Raw genomic sequence first — 17064 nt, 5'->3', positions numbered from 1 at the left:
CTGGAGATCTTGTTGGGGATTCTTTCTTCCGTTCCCTTGTTGTCACTGTCTAAACTTTGCTTTTGGCTTGTTGCTTCTTCTTTTCCATGTAGAGCTTTACTGGGCAGTCCTTCACTAAATGACCAATGGCACATTGGTCGCAATATGTTGTTATCTCAACATGTGCACCCTTTGGACGAGGTAGCTCTCCATAGTACTATTGATAATGGTTTCCTGTGGTATCTAGATATAGATATGACCTCTTCTTTGCATGCATGAATCTGTAGATTACGACTGACTTAGGTGTATCCACTGGCTTTGTCTCTTTATCCTTCATCGTCTTGTCCTTGAGAAGCTGAAAATAGCTTCCATTATTGCTTGCATACAAGATCAGATCACTATCCATGCTTTCTAGCAGTTGTAATGCTAATTCTTCCATCAGTATACGGTCTTTGATGTGGGGCTTCTGCATAGCCTTAGGGCTATGTTTCCGAGTTGATTTTGGCGAGTTCTGCACCGAGGGAGAAGGTCGAACCGAATTTTTGTTTTCAGTTTCCCTTGATGGTGCTTTTGGACAGGGTCCAAGTATGTGACTTACAGGTTGCCCACAATTGCTAAACTCATCCATATTTTTCACATCGGCTATTTCATAGTGCCTATCGTATTTGTCGACCACAATGACATCTTGACCTGACCTTCTACATTGGGCATTGTGAATTTCCAGTGGTCTCTCCTCCGGCTCGGCATCTTCCAATGCTTCTTGAAATTCCACTTGGACTCCTGAAAAGGACACTGCTTCTTGTAAAGCTGGACTTCTTAATCCCACTCTTGAAGAGATAGGGTCTCTTTGTTGGGTTTGAACTCCCCCCATCAGAGAGTGTTCCATATCTGATGTTCAATGCCTGATGATATGACTTCTTGTGCTTTGTTAAGTAGCTCTTGAGACCGAGCTAGTTCTTTTTGAAGTTGTGCTATCTTCATAGGTGATACTTCCGGCGTATTCCTTGTTTGTGCAATTTGGTGTGCTTGAGCTTTGTCTTGTGCTGGTGCGGTGCACGAGACTTGGACCGTGTCTTTCCATGTTGTGCCTTGTGTTGTGCCACCCATTTGTGTAGTTACAATTGTAGTTGTTAACTCTTCCAAGTGCGTAGTTAGAGGTAAACCCATGACAAGATGGTATACATTACCACCTTTAGACATGTAGTCTTCTCCTCTTGAGCCAAACGCTTCTGCTATAAAGTAATGATTGTTTTCTACAGGAACTTCATGACTTGTGACAGCCGTGTAGTATCGACCATCTTCATCTCCATAGAGGGTACCAAATTTCTGTTTTCCATCTTGTGCTTTGTAGAGATGTTCGAGTTTCCTCTGTATCTTTCTTTGTCTTGATGTACAAATTCCGATTGACATCCTCATAGCATGGCAATCCTTTGTAGTATCCAATCAGATAGATCCGAATTTGCTCTCTTGTAATATCTGTGGATGTACTTGAAGCTTCTTCCTGACTGGTCTGATTCCTTTGAGACGCCATTGCTTTCGTCTTGACTCCCTTGTTGTACCTGTTCAGTGATAGATCTAATTGCTTGCCTCAATGCTAATAAAAATTATTAGCACCCTTGTGTCGGTCTTTTTCGCTTGAGGTCCTTCAGCTTTTGTGGATTTCTTAATCTCTGAGTTTTATGAACTGGGCTTTGCTTGAACTTCTTAGCTCCCTTGCTTGCCAAGACTGATAATGTCTTGTCTGGCTACTTGCTTTTCCTAGAGCTTTTTAGCAGGCCTCGATCTAGTGGAAGCACTGTGATAAGTTATGCAACTTACCACTATACTGCAACGACTGCTCCCTTTGTAGCGATTCTTGAGTCGAGCTAACCTGTGTTCACTTTAGCACACAATCTACAAAATTCTATTTAGCTGGCAAACTTTTTCACAATGAATGCAAAAATCCTTGATGTACCTTTGACGGCCACACTTGTTCCGTGATCTCGGAAGTGACTTTCATGTTCGCTTTTAGCTGAACTAAACTTAAGCTAGCACAAGAGAATTATGCACAAGTCGCAATGATTTGCTAGCAAAAATCTTGTGTTAAAGTTCTCCAAAACTTGCGACTGTTGTTGCAAAATCAAGAGTCCTTGTGTATGGTCTTACTGCTACGAGATTTGTGTATGGACGTACACTAGGCCATAGTTAACTTTTACACCTTTCCGCCGGTTACCAATGGTTTTCCCAAAAGATAATTCAATCTGCTAACTTAGCAATCTTCAAAAACCATGACCGTTTCCTCACAATTCTTTCGAATTGTCGGTTTTAGACACTCTTGACTTCCAAATGCATTTTGAGGCCTTAAACGATGTTTTTTTCAATATTGAACTAAATGGCGTAGGCATACATTTAGTTCATGCTTTGCTCTAAGATCTGTAGAGTCGCTCTCAGGCTACGTTTTGATATAAAAACTTTTCCGATCCGATATTGTTTGTGAAAGTTATGGCCAAAACAGTGAATCGCAGTTTAGAATGGTCAAAAATGAAAAGAATATTTGGGATCTCTCTGACACTGTGAACACTCCTGTATGGTCAAAATTACAGCTAGAACCTAAAACTAGCCTAGAGGCATCCTACACGTAGGATGTCTATATGCTCAGAATTTAACCAAAATTGGTCCAGAGACTCCCCTTAAGTCCAGCAACACAATGGTATGATTCATTTGGACCTAAAAATGGCCTTGAGACATCCTACGCGTAGGATGTCTTTTTGCTCAGAATGACTTGAAATATTCACCCCAATGGTATACTTAGAATTTGAATTTGGATGCCAATAGGTCAAGATTTGGGCTGCATAAGCTTCTAGTGCACTCCAAGAGTAGGATGTCTGACAATTCTTGTCTTTGCTTGGTAAACAGGTCAAACAAGGTCCAAATTCACTTTTGAAAACAGTTCTGGCATCCTTGAGACACTTAGAACCTCCCTATATGGCCAAAGTGAAGGAGTACGAGCAGAAGTGTGACACGAGAGAGAGTGCGAGAAGAAGAGCACGATGATATGGTGAACTCGCTCTATTGTAATGTGTAGAGCATAGTGAGTTCTGATTAGGTTTTCACAAAAGAATATGTGTACATACTTGGTGGCCCGCCCACTTACCTGGGCGACCACATTGGGCTTTATACCCCAACAACCTCCCACTTAAAGTCCAATGTGGTACTTTAAGTGTGAGAGAAGCTACTATACAAGCTAATATACAAGAGATGTAGAGAAGTGATGTACTACCCTACACCTAACTGCTTGCGAAAATGCGCAAAGCTCTCTGAGGGAAGTCCTTTTGTAAGTAGATCAGTAGGATTTTCTATGGTGTGAACTTTGACAAGCTGAATTTGCTTATCCTCAAGCATTTCCCTGATGAAATGATACTTCACATCCACATGCTTTGTCTTTGAGTGATAAACTGGATTGCGAACCAATTGTATAGCACTCTGACTATCACAATATAACACAGGCATCTCTTCTTTGATTCCCAAATCTGTTACTAGTCGATTAAGCCAAATTGATTCTTTGCATGCCTCTGATGCTGCAACATATCCAGCCTCTGTAGTAGACTGAGTAACACAATCTTGTAATCTAGAACGCCATGATACTGCTCCACCAGCCAATGTAAAGACATACCCTGACGTAGACCTTCGGTTTTCTAAGTCACCTGCATAATCTGAGTCTATAAAACCCTTTACACTTAGCTCCTGACTCCCATAGCATATGCGCATACTCTTTGTAGCTTTCAGGTATCTCAATATTCCTTTCACTGCCTCCCAATGTTTCTTGCTTGGGTTTGACATGTATCGACTTACTACTCCCACTGCAAATGCAATGTCTGGGCGACTAGCAATCATTGCATACATCAAACTACCCACTGCAAACGCATATGGAATCTTATCCATTTCAGCATGTTCTTCCTCAGACACAGGACAATCTTGTTTGCTAAGTTTCACATATGGTGGCAATGGAACACTCAATGCCTTTCCCTTCTCCATATTGAAACGTTGCAAAACCTTGTCAATATACTCTGTTTGAGATAACCAAATCAACTTCTTTGATCTGTCTCTCTCAATGCGCATACCAAGTATATGACTTGCCTCACCCATGTCTTTCATGTCAAACGATTTTTCCATCTTTGACTTCAAAGTTGAAATTTCTTCCAAGTGCTTGCCAGCAATCAACATGTCATCCACATACAAAATAAGGATCAGCCAACTACCATCCTTAGCCTTCTTTGTACATAGACAGTGATCAAACTCACTACATTTGTAGCCTTGAGAAAGCATAAACTTGTGGAATTTATGGTACCATGCCCTCGGTGATTGTTTTAAGCCATAAAGACTCTTTAACCACTGGCATACCCAATCTTCCTTGCCTTTCTTAACAAACCCTTCTGGCTGCTGCATGTAAATTTCCACATCTAAATCACCATGCAAGAACGTTGTCTTGACATCCATTTGGTGCAACACCAAATCTAATATGGCAACCAATGCAAGAAAGCATCTCAATGTAGTCATCTTGACCACTAGAGAGAAGACTTCATCAAAGTCAATGCCTTGTTCTTGCTTAAAGCCCTTGGCAACAAGCCTTGCTTTGTACTTTGGCTGACTATCATGAGTGGTGATCTTATACCTGTAAACCCATTTACAAGGTAGAGCCTTTTTGCTCTGTGGTAATTTAACTAGCTTCCATGTCTGGTTTTTATGCAGAACTGTCATCTCTAACTGCATGGCCAATTGCCAATTCCCAGAGTCCTTCATTTGCACTGCTTCCTTGTAACATGAAGGCTCATTGCAATCAATCAACATGACATAGTTCATAGATGGAACAAACCTATCAGGAGGTCGCGTGATACGTCCAGATCTACGCACAATAGGTGGCTCAGGCTCAGGCTCAGCCACAACCTGTGGTTCCACTCTATCCTGTCCTTGCTCCTCTTGAGCCCTGACATTTTGTCTTACACGTGCAGGTCCATCTTCTTGGAAGACAACTCTTCTAATCTCCTCAACCCTCTCTGGTTTAGAATGATATTTGGCTTCATTAAAGTGAACATCATTTCTCCGGATAACCTTTCTGGATTCGGGATCCCAAAGTCTGTACCTGTCAGGACAAAGGTCCTATAGTGGCTAGCTACAGCAAGGCTCTGCCACCAATCTACATGCAAGTTCAGGGGCTCCTAGAGATAGCTAGAATGCTATAAGAGGAGATGGTTGGGTGGAGAATAGCATGTCAGACGTCCCCTTCTTCTCATATTGGTATCAGAGCTTAGGAGAGATCTTGGGTATGGAGGAGAAGCATGCCTCTCTCTTTCCCTCCCTCTTCAATGCATGAAGCACGTCCCCCTCTCTATTATCTAGGCTATAACGAGTTTTCGTTTGCTTTTCTCTTTCTCTACAAGGCGAACACAAGAGGATCAAGAGTGACCAAACATGTAGAGAAGAAGGGCCGCTGACCTGCATTTTCATGGGCGCTGCTGAATATTGCTAGTTACCATGAAGGAATCAAGAGTGGGAGCAGTTGTATGTGCAAGAGCTGTTTGTGCATGGCACATGCAATGGCATGCAAAAGTTCTAGAGGGGCATGCAAGGAATTTTCAAAGGTCACAAACAGCTTCCACTAATTTGATGGAGCGGTCACAACAAGGAGATCAAGTTGCTACAAGTGGCCATAGCATGGTCTCAAGAGAAGAGGAGGAAGCGACCTTTGAAGGGGTAGCCAAGAAACTGAAAACGAAACAGCAGTGGGTGGCGGCAATTCTTCAAGGCCACCCTCATCAGTATGTGCGGCCCTAATCGGGAATCAGATGCTCTGCTGCAGGTCTCACTAAGAGATCACGTGCTACTGCTGATGAAGGGCATCGCTTGCTCTAAGTATCAAAAGAGCCATGGACGTGGAAGGTGAAGAAACCTGCAGAATCAAGGAGCCCAAGCGTTTGACATGCTATTCTCCACCCAACCATCTCCTCTTATAGCATTCTAGCTATCTCTAGGAGCCCCTTAACTTGCATGTAGACTGGTGGCAGAGCCTTGCTCTATCTAGCCACTATAGGACCTTTGTCCTGACACTATTCCCCCCTTAAGGAATAATGTTCGTCCTCGAACATTAAGTGAGAAGAGTGTGTCCTCACATAAAGATCGTAGGACTCTGACTGGACTATATACTAATAGCCATGTCAACCTTTGTGTAAGACTGGTCTATGTACAAAATAGCCATGTCATACCTGTGTGCTCTTTCACTAGTCTCTTACTAGTGCGTTATGCACATCTCGTAATGTACATCTTTCACTAGTCTCTAACTAGCGCTTTATGCACATCATATCCAGCGATGCTCCTAGCATGCCGATCATCTCATAGACAATGCACATAGCATGTCTATAAGAGTCCATACTCCCTTCATAAGCGCACACGGATGTGTGTACCGCTCTTCACAAGTGCACACGTCTTTGTGTACAGCTTGTATGTTGGGTCATTGATCACTCCCTTCTTGGAGAGACTTTTTTGTCCTCGAAAACATAGGTCAGATACCTCTTCTGAAGAGTAGACACCGCTTCGTAAGAGTGGAGACATTCTCTGAAGTTGCCCGTCTTCGGGACGAACTTTCCAACCAAACACGCACACTATAACTTGTGCGTAACTCATGAGAGTCTAGAATACGTTCACGTTTAGGTGGTAGAAGAGGAGGTTCAATGCAATCAACCAAACACCATGGTCAACCATTGTTGTCCTGGAGCAAGCATTATCACAAACGTCTTACTTAGAAACTGTTTGAACGCAAGAACTTTCAGGAAGCTCAAGCTTATACGCCATTGACCCTATACGTCCATGAGTATCGTTAAGGGTTGTCAAACTTGGCGAACTTAGGTACTGACTTGAACATGCAGATACACAAGTGTGTTGCTCAAAAGAGACTTGTTTGCAATGTTCACTGGCATATAAACCTATACCGAACTTGTAATTGCTTAACACTTTGTTTAGAAAACCTCCACATGATCGTGGAGACAGTCCTTAACATGCAGGAAACCGATAGACCATGCAGGTCGTGTCGTATGCATGGCTACCCCCAGAAATGTGGCTGCAAAGAGAACCATAGAGCCGAGGGTTCCTTCTTCGCTGAGAGGAGGCGATCCAGCAACCTAGAAAAGCGGTGTACACACTCACAGGCCTGGGGCTCGCTCACGCCTCTCCTCAGAAGGACCTCGAGCGATTTTCCTACAAAGTGCCCATTTCAAAGGCTGGAATGACGGACTAAGAGCGGCACTCCTTCGATTGAGGCATGTATGGCCGAAGGCTGAGTAGCTCCGCATGAAGGCGTGGATGGTGGGGAGGGCTCGGCACGTGGGTAGTCCCATGAACATGCCGTCGTGAAAGCTTCTCGGGAGGCATGCATGGCAGCATCAACCTGCAGTCGTTAACGACGTGAAAGCTTCTCGGGAATGCTAAAGACGGGCTACAGCAAGGAACCCAACAGTGCTGAGCCACATTCTTGGCCTGGTTTCCTATGGCTAGTGCTCCCACATGATTGCCACTCTCAAGCGGGTATCGCTGTTGTGCCTCCCTCGTTCCACCTCCGCCATCATGCAGCGCTCCATCATCATTATTCCAAGGGACAACAAAGCCTGGCTGGGAAGTTTAATGGCCACGACCACTGTTGAAAGGAAGTTAACGGCCGTGACCACTGTTGAAAGAAATGGGGCTTTGCATGCGTGTGAGCCCCAGGACAGGGGCCGACTATTTTTGTGGGTTGTAAGTGGCATATTGCAAGTGCCGCACAAGAGACTCCAATTGAGGATGGCCAAGTGTCGCTTAAGTTGTGGCATTTGACCTGCGGTGTGTTTACGGAGCAGCTGCGGCATTTGACCAGCGGCAACACCGCTCTGAAGGCTTCGCCATCCCGTGTTCTTCGGCAACATTTGCATGCATTAGATGGAGTGCATACGAACGAGCCGGCTGGTGCAGAGCTCTCTTGGGTATAGTTACATTAGGAAAAATATGGACTCTCCATGGGCCTTGTAAGAATCCCTAATTTTAAGGAAGTATGTTGTGATTAAGGGAGACAAAGGAAATGATGGTGGCTATTTTGGTAGGTCATTTTCTATCCTTCAAGCTTAGAAAAGATGGGGTAAGTAGTGACTAGGAGGCTACCTTATCTCTCTAGCTTTTCAGCATCTCCTAGAGAAAAGGGGGTGTCATAAAGAGAGAGAGGGACCCTTGTACAAAAAGAGAACCCCACCTTTCATGTTTTTTTAAAAACGCGGCCAAAAATAAACCCTAAAAATTTGAAATTTATTGAAATTTTCAAAAATAGTCATTTTCCCCCAAAAAATGACCCCAAACCTATTCTAATATCAAAACATCATTTTTTGCCTCCAAAATCCCTTTCTCTCTCTCCATGTCTCCTCTTTGTCTCTCTCACTCCCCTTCCTCAAAGTAGCCATGCCTACCATAGCCAGGACCTGCTGCATCTCCCTCTTCATCTAAATGCTAAATCCTCCTTCTCACTCTTACAGAATTTTGCATCTCCCTCTCCATCTACCTGCTAAACCCTCCCTCTCATTCTCACACACTCCTGGATCTGCCTCTTCATCTACCTGCTAAACCCTTCCTCTCACTGTCACATTCCTCTCTCCTCTCTTCTTTCTATCCATGTACCCTCTTCCATTGTTCACTGTCCTCCCTCAAAAATACCAAGTCTACCGTAAGCCAAGATCTACAGCAACTACCTCTTCATCTACCTCCTCAATCTTCCATTTCAATGTCAACATCCGCTCCCCTGACCCTACCTCTTCCCTCATACTCAACTTCCCCTATCAACCAAGCCCACCATGATTACAAGCTAATGTAGTTGTCTTCACATACACCTTTGCCTCTATTGCATCCCACAACACTAATACACAACCGTCACACAAGCTATGGAAAAGACTCTAGCATACCCAACTTCTTGCAAGCTATGGAACAAAATATTTCTTTTTCATGTAAGGTGGAGTCACATCATAAACTTTCTAGTTGGAAGGACACAGAAGGGTGCCCGTGCACCACAGGTGGAAACTCCATAGCCATGAGACAGAGATGGATCCCAAGCATAGGAAGGTCAAGTATGTCAAGCAATGGCAATGTTACTTTACACAAGGGCACTGGTTTCAAACCTGAGTGTATTTGAGGCAACATTTGAAGAATTTAGATCTGTACTCTATACATGGTGAACATGTATCCATAATGCCCAAAGCTATCAACATAGCTTTTACTTTGTAATCTCAATCATGTTTTAGGTGGTCTACAATGGACATGATTTTGTAACAACAAGCACTATTGCTTTAATATATGAAATCTTTGATCTTGCAAATTATTTTCCATGTAGCAATTTCCTTAAATATTTGATTCTTACTGAGGGGTTTGATGCTTATACAAGTGTCACATGAATACGGTAAATTCTTGGTGAATTCTAGGGGTTCATAACTAATATAGAAAGTGTTGAACCAATGTTGAGAATTATGCTAGTGGGGAGGATTACCCATCACTCATAAGCATACATCAAGATGGGCCATGTAATTGCATCATGGTAGCATTTTTGAGGATGCAAAACTATATCAACCAATGCTTCAAAGGTAGGGGCTAGTTGGTTAGTTTAGGAGAGGAGACAAGGGTGCCTATTCATGCATTGGATGGAAAAGAGGCATGGGATGGGTTTAGAAAACCTTTATTATCTCTCTCTCTCTCTCTCTCTCTCTCTCTCTCTCTCTCTCTCTCTCTCTCTCTCTCTCTCTCTCTCTCTCTCTCTCTCTCTCTCTCTCCCCCCCCCCCCCCCCCCAAATATCTCTTTGCTTACAGCTAGCTAGCCATGTATGATCAATTATTTTTTGCATAAACTTATTTGTACTAATAGAATATTGGCTCCTTTATGGGTAGCTTCTTTAAGAATCAATTATCTCTCTCTGTATCTCTCCTTTTTTTGGATGTTATGGCCATTTGCTTCAGCTCTGTTTCACTAGTAGGCCTTTGTGAGACTAAAAAGTGTCTTGTACAACCAAGCAAAGCACCCCCTTTTTCTTTCGAGACCAAAACACAGCATACACACTATGGGGCACTATCCTGAAAATCAAAGGGGGGCTTGCAACGCGCCATGGTATGAGATAGCTATTATTGCATGGTTGAGTGAAGTTTGAACATCTTGTAGCACCATGTCAACCATGCCAAAGCAATCTGGCACAAATAGAAGGCAAGGCAGGGGGTGCATAGGGGTCTATGGAAGGCCCAAATGCTCTCCCTTGTGGCAGGCTTTCTTTGGGCCTCCCAAGGCCTATGTACCCCCTTGCCTTCCAAAATGCTTCTTTGGATGGATGTTGTTGGTTATCTTGTAGTCCCAAGGCCACCATGCCCAAAACTAAGCAAGCAAAAAGAGTAGGAGGCAAGGCAGTCACCTATGGAAGGCCCAAATGCTCTCCCTTGTGGTAGGCTTTCTTTGGGCCTCCCAAGGCCTATGCACCCCCTACCTTGCCTCATAATCTTTGTGCTTGCTTAGTTTTGGGCATGGGAGGCCCAAAGAAAGCCTGCCACAAGGGAGCGAATTTGGGCCTTCCATAGACCTATGGAAGGCCCAAATGCGCTCCCTTGTGGCAGGATTTCTTTGGGCCTCCCAAGGCCTATGCACCCCCTGCCTTGCCTCCTACTCTTTGTGCTTGCTTAGTTTTGGGCATGGTGGCCTTGGGCCTACAAGATAACCATGAACATCCATCCAAAGAAGCATTTTACAAAACTATAGCTCATATGATATATCTAGAAAAAGAAAACTCATCCTCTACTACAAATGGCTATAGATGGCTCACCATGTGCATGATGCATTCTCTACTCATTCTCTGCTACTACAGATGGCTCAAAGTATGCATGATGCATACTCAATTAGCAATCAATACAAGGAATAACTTGTCTTGGGTTTGATCCATGTATCATGTCATTTGTCCATCATAAAAGTGTATCCTCAATAAAGAGGCAATGCCCTTGAGTTCCAAAAGGGTCTCTCTCTCTCTCTCTCTCTCTCTCTCTCTCTCTCTCTCTCTCTCTCTCTCTCTCTCTCTCTCTCTCTCTCTCTCTCTCTCTCTCTCGTTCTCGTTATCTATCTTTGTGTTTTTTATTTGCATGTGTATCTATCTATGTATTTATGTATCTATCTATCGAATTATCTATCCATCTATCTATTTATCTATTAATGTATTTATCTATATCTATCCGTCTTTCTGTCTGTTTATCCTCCATCTATCTATGTAATATATATATATATATATATATATATATATATATATATACCCTATCTCTATCTTGTTTGTTCGTTCTCTTTTCTTTATTTTGATTTCATACTCTTTTTTCCTTGGGGATTTCAAAGAACACAAGCTTATGGTTGAACTCACACAAACTCATATCAAATACAACATAATAGCATGCCATTGCATTATTGATGGCAAAGGTAGAATGAAGTGTTTGCACAATGCCAAGAGGGGATTCATGTGTGTGCTTGCAAACATGAGGGGATATGATTGCTCTATCTTTCTTGGATTAGGTTTGAGTGTATTCTTTCAAAAATTTGAAGCCTGCCAAATATATTGAGATAAACTCTGAGTGCTCATGAACTAAATTTTTGTTCAATGCCAAAGGAGGTTCATGTCTATGCCTGCAACACAAGGAAATATGATTGCTCTATCTTGCTTAGATTAGTCTTGATTATGGGATTCTTCTAAGAATTTAAAGCTTGCCACCATTTTGAGATAAACTCTAAGTGCTCATACAACAGAAAATGAATCAAACCTGACCTTTGAGGTCAGATGGCTTACTAGATCTACATGCAGGCACATTGCAAAGGTGTACTTGCTACCAAAAAATCAATTTACTTGATCAATCACTTATGAGCACCAAAAAATTTGGCAAGAAGCACAATACACATACAAGATTAGATGAAACAAAAATTGATCACAAGCACAACATCATATAGTTGAAGATTAACTAGAGTGGACAAAAATGTAATGAAACAAGAGTGCTTTCTATTCAAGTAGTTTCATTAAAAAGTTTGTAGCTTGTCTACAATAATAGCTTGGGATGTTATGTACTGGATCAAATACATTGAATGGAATATAGACTGAGGCAATTGCTATGCTCTTAGCAAGGCTTGTCTCATCATTGATAACTCCATGGACCTCCATATCCACAAGTATACACACCAAACAAAGACTGTTTAGAATGAGGTTCTGATTGGAGAAGTCGCACTTTCCACTTGACACCAAACCAAGTTGAGCCCAAGCATCCACTACAATAACATCCTGTAATACAACAAATATGGTGTTAGCTACTATATTTTAAATTAGTATACATTGTTGAGTTATATAGATTAGTTCTTATCTATAGCATGCACAACCATAAAGGTACTCGAGAGGCATTCAAGCGGTTGCTTTGCAAGTAAGATGGATAAAAAAATACGTTCACAAATACCATTGTCAAAAAATATGAACACATGCAAATTAAAGAGGACATATCCATAAGATGACTTAGCATTAGACTTACAATGAGGTGAAAATTGGTTTGAAGCTCTCTGTAAATGGATCTCAGGTACACTATACGCATGTTGAGTGATGGACACCATTCCAGATTTTGTTTTGAAAGCCATTAGTCTTCACTTCCAGTGGCGTTCCAGTATGCCTCGACATTGTACTCCATGAGGACCAACACTGAACGGTTGCATGTATACCCATGAGCCTTGCTAAATACCTGTGGGATCCATTCCACCTTCGAGCTCTTTGTGTTGTGCAATATGAACTTTTGTATCTCCAACTTGGGCCGTCTATGCGTGGTATGGGTGGACATTCTTGAGAAGAGGTTGGGTGGCCACACAGTAGAGAGAGATTGGGAAGGGGGAGGGGGGTGAGGGTTGGAGAGAAGGATAGTGAGGTCTACACAGTAGAGAGAGAATGAAGGGGAGAAAGGGAGAGATAGAGAGGACGGAGGGTGAGCTTTTGGCTATGGTGGGATAGTGATGAGCTTTGGGCTATGGTGGGTTGCATTGTGGAGAATGGAGGGGTGAGTGGAGGGAGAGATAGAGAGGATGGAGAGTGAGCATTTGGCTATGGTGCGGTTGACTATAGAGAGAGTGAGGAGAGGGAGGGGGGACAACTGAAGAGGAGGATAGTGATGAGCTTTGGGCTATGGTGGGCTGCACAGCACAGAGAGAATGGAGGGGGGAGGGGAGGGAGAGCTAGAGAAGATGGAGAGTGAGATTTTGGCTATGGTGGGGCTGACTGCAGAGAGGAAGTGAGGGGAGGGGAGGGGAGAGAAGATTGTGGGAGAGAGGGAATTTGGAGAGAAAAAGTGACTTTTTGATGTTTGGTTATGTTTTGGGCAATTTTGGAGGGGAAACGGTCATTTTTGAGACTTTTCAAAAATTTCAAATTTTTAGGGTTTTTTGACCTGCGCAATTTTTCTTTTGGGGTCCCTTTTTGTCAAGGGTCCCTCTCTAAGCTTTATGACACCTCTTTCCCCCTTTTTACCCCCCCCCCCCAGTCCACCTCCCCTTTCTCTCTAGGAATCAAGCATTGAAGAGGGGGACAAATAGGCTACCCCCCTATCTCTCCTTAGGCTATAGGTGATATCCCAAGAGCCCTCTCATTGGTCCTCCACTAACCCTTCCCTAATCAAAAGGGCCCTAGGAGAGTCCATATTTTTTCTAATGAGAGGGTGGCCGAGAGGCCTCGCAGGATTTGGGAGCGGGGCCGGGAGGCGTCGTAGGCTCTTCGAGCGGACTGTTTGCAGTGAGGGACGAGTTCACATGCCGAGATGTCGCATGCAAAGATGGAACGTCAAGGATATTACCATGCATAGATGCATGCATGGGGCAATGGCAGCATCCAAAGGTGGCACATGTCTGGTTAGGCTCGGGTCAGCTCATATGCACACGCTCCGACATGATTGATCACTGGAGGAAACCCAAAGCTGAGGGACTAGAAGCCAAGGTAACTTTTTAAAGTTATGTTTTCTTCTTTCACGTATGCATTTGACACAAGCATTTATGCTTGATTAGTCGTAGAGACGGTTATGTGTTGCTTGCGGTACTCTCTCTTCTTGCTATAGCCTCTACTCCACGGGCATCACAAGGACATGGGCCATAAAGTTTGGGTAACACCTTGTGTGCTTAAGGAAGGGTACGCTTTGGTAGCTGCAGAGATGTCGCTCATAGTAACACATACAATGGTCTCCTCGGCCATGCTCTAGAGCTCATGTATTGACACAAGGTTGTGAGCCTGGTGCATGATAAGTCAAGCAAGTCTTGAGCTATGCAATGTGTTGATGCATGTGTAGAGCATGTTATTTGCCAGAGGCAAGAATAACACTATAACTTGATTGTGTTAGATACATTTATATCTCTCCATGAGTGCAACGTACATGTAGACAAACTTTGCACAAGACTGCAACTATAGTGTGCATTAGATGTTTTGATATCATGCATGACAAGGAATGCCCTTAGAGAAGGCATACGACCTTGTATGCTTGATATGGTATGCTTACGGTGGAACACTTGTTTGAGTCGTAGTAGATGGATGTGTGTGTCAAATTACTTCGGAATACATTGCATGTGTGTCACGGCTTCTACCCTACATGTACGACATGGACATGGCTCTCGAGGAGGGGGCATAACCATGTGCGCTTGCGAGGGTATGGCTTTGGTAGCATGATGCGGAGATGTCCTTAGTAGTTGCATATACTTTGGTCTACTCGATCAATGCATGTGTCATATCTGTAGAGCATGTTGTTGACTTGCTTGAGGCAAGTTGTAACCCTTATGCTTGGGACGCGCTAGGGTAAGCCTAAGAGGTACCCTTATGCCTAACCAGTGATAGGGCCATCCTCGAGGTAACCCCTATGTCTCGGAGGTACTAGGGCATCCCTACGAGGAAAAAAGTGTGCCTAGTAGGCACCATGTTTGCCTAAGCGGCAATAAGCATGCCTAGGAGATCATGAAGGTGTGCAGGGCATACACACATGTCTCAAAGGCAGTTATCAAGCAGATCTTGAGGTATGCAAGGTGTCAAAGCATGCGTCACATGCATGGCATGGTGATGGCATGTACGATGCAAGGACACTAGCTTGTGCTACCTACTTGTGCAGGGCATGAGTAAGGTTAGACACATAAAGGCTTGTCCAATGTGAGACTAGGCTCGGCGCTATGTCTCTTACTCCTTATGTTGGATGAGACTAGGCTAGGCGCTATGTCTCTTACTCCTTATGTTGGAGAGTTGGTTCTGTGTGAAGCTTGGGTATGTGGGGAGTTCTCCAACCCACACTTTACATAGCAACGCCAAGCAAGATTGAATGATTGACTATGATGTCACATTCTAAGCAAGTTTGAATGATTGACTTTGATGTCACGTTCGTCATCAGGTAGTGGACACAGGGTGTACACTCGGCAATTCTTGATTGGCAAAAATTGTCCAATCAAGTTGTGACAACTATTGTTTCACTATAGTGTGATGCAAACATTGTCTCACTAAGTTTTCCGAATTCAGTGAATTTGGAGGGGCAAAGGTTGTCCCAGTTACACGAATTCAGGGAATTCGGGTGTGGAGTAAGAATGAGGTCCTCTCACTCTTGTCATAGAGTGACAATATCCTCCACATGTGAGTACTTGAGTGTACTCAGGGATGTTGCAAGTATGCCATCCCTATGGAGACATGTTCATAGGATGAATATGTGAGACTCCGGGACTGACATTGGTACCAATCATTCATATATGATGTGTCGTGAAAAAGTCCTTGTGCTGGTCAATCCGTTGTCTATGCGACCCTATAGCACAGTATCTGGTATCCAATTTCCGGGCCAAGGATTGGTCAGATACACAGCCTTGTTAAGGTAACAAGGGAGTCCACACAACTTTACACGGATGGTTGTAGTCGCACTTTTGTATTCTTCAGGCTAGGATGAGAGTTTGTTGATGCATGCACACTAGATGCATGGGCCCTAGTGGTTGACAAGCTCTTGTCTGAGGCGGCATGCGAATACATTAGTTCTATGACTTGATGATTCAAGAGTAAGCTCAATATCTTTTTAGATGTGGGTGAGAGACGTCTCCCCTAAGTCGTGTACATTGGGATGTGCATGAAGAGATATGCTATGAGAAAATCACAAATAGTTTTTACCATTTGGGTTAGGTATGCAGGACGCATAGCCTAAGTTAAAGTTTTTCCACAAGCATAACCTGTCAGTTGTGCTAAAGAGTACACACTCTTGGAGTGGTGCTAAGAGCATAGATTAAGGTTTTGCCCCAAGCATAACCTGTAAGTTGTGCTAAAGAGTACACACTCTTGGAGTGGTGCTAAGAGCATAGAACCTGCAAGGTGCTAAGCGCATTGAACCTGCACGTACCCTTTTTCCATGGGGAAGTAAAATTGCAAACAGCAAAGGACGTTTTGATGTTGTGGCTGATACGCTAAGTCAAGTGTCCAAAATCAATCTTTTGGCATTCCTAGAGATAAAGAGTGAAGTGCCAGACTCACTAAAGGTGTTTGTAAGTTTGACGTGTACTCCAAATTGTGGAGACATGTTCCAGTGAGAGATTCTTCTCATTCTACTACATGAAGGTAGCGTAAGTCTCTCCATGTTCTTCTCTCCTCCGTTGAGTGTTGAGCAACTGAGATGGAAGACTGTGCGTGGATCGTAGTAACCTAAGATTCCAGAGTTGGATGATCTTTACCATTTGTACGGTTTGCAATGATTGGGTTTTGCCGTACTGCTAAGGCAAGATTGGGCATATCGCATATGGGTGATAGGCTAACTAGGAGTTTTTACTCCAAGCTTACAATTTGCTTACAATAGTGCCAAGTTGGGGAGCACTATGTTGAGTCCTTAGTTCATGTATGGTATAGTGTCAGGACAAAGGTCCTATAGTGGCTAGATAGAGCAAGGCTCTGCCACCAGTCTACATGCAAGTTCAGGAGCTCCTAGAGATAGCTAGAATGCTATAAGAGGAGATGGTTGGGTGGAGAATAGCATGTCAGACGTCCCCTTGTTCTCATAGTACCCCATTTCACCAGAATTACC

Source organism: Adiantum capillus-veneris, chromosome 23, assembly GCF_014529385.1.
Source record: "Adiantum capillus-veneris isolate H3 chromosome 23, ASM1452938v2, whole genome shotgun sequence".
Lineage (NCBI taxonomy): Eukaryota > Viridiplantae > Streptophyta > Polypodiopsida > Polypodiales > Pteridaceae > Adiantum > Adiantum capillus-veneris.
The sequence above is the reverse complement of the archived record's forward strand: the minus strand, read 5'-3'. Positions refer to the sequence as shown.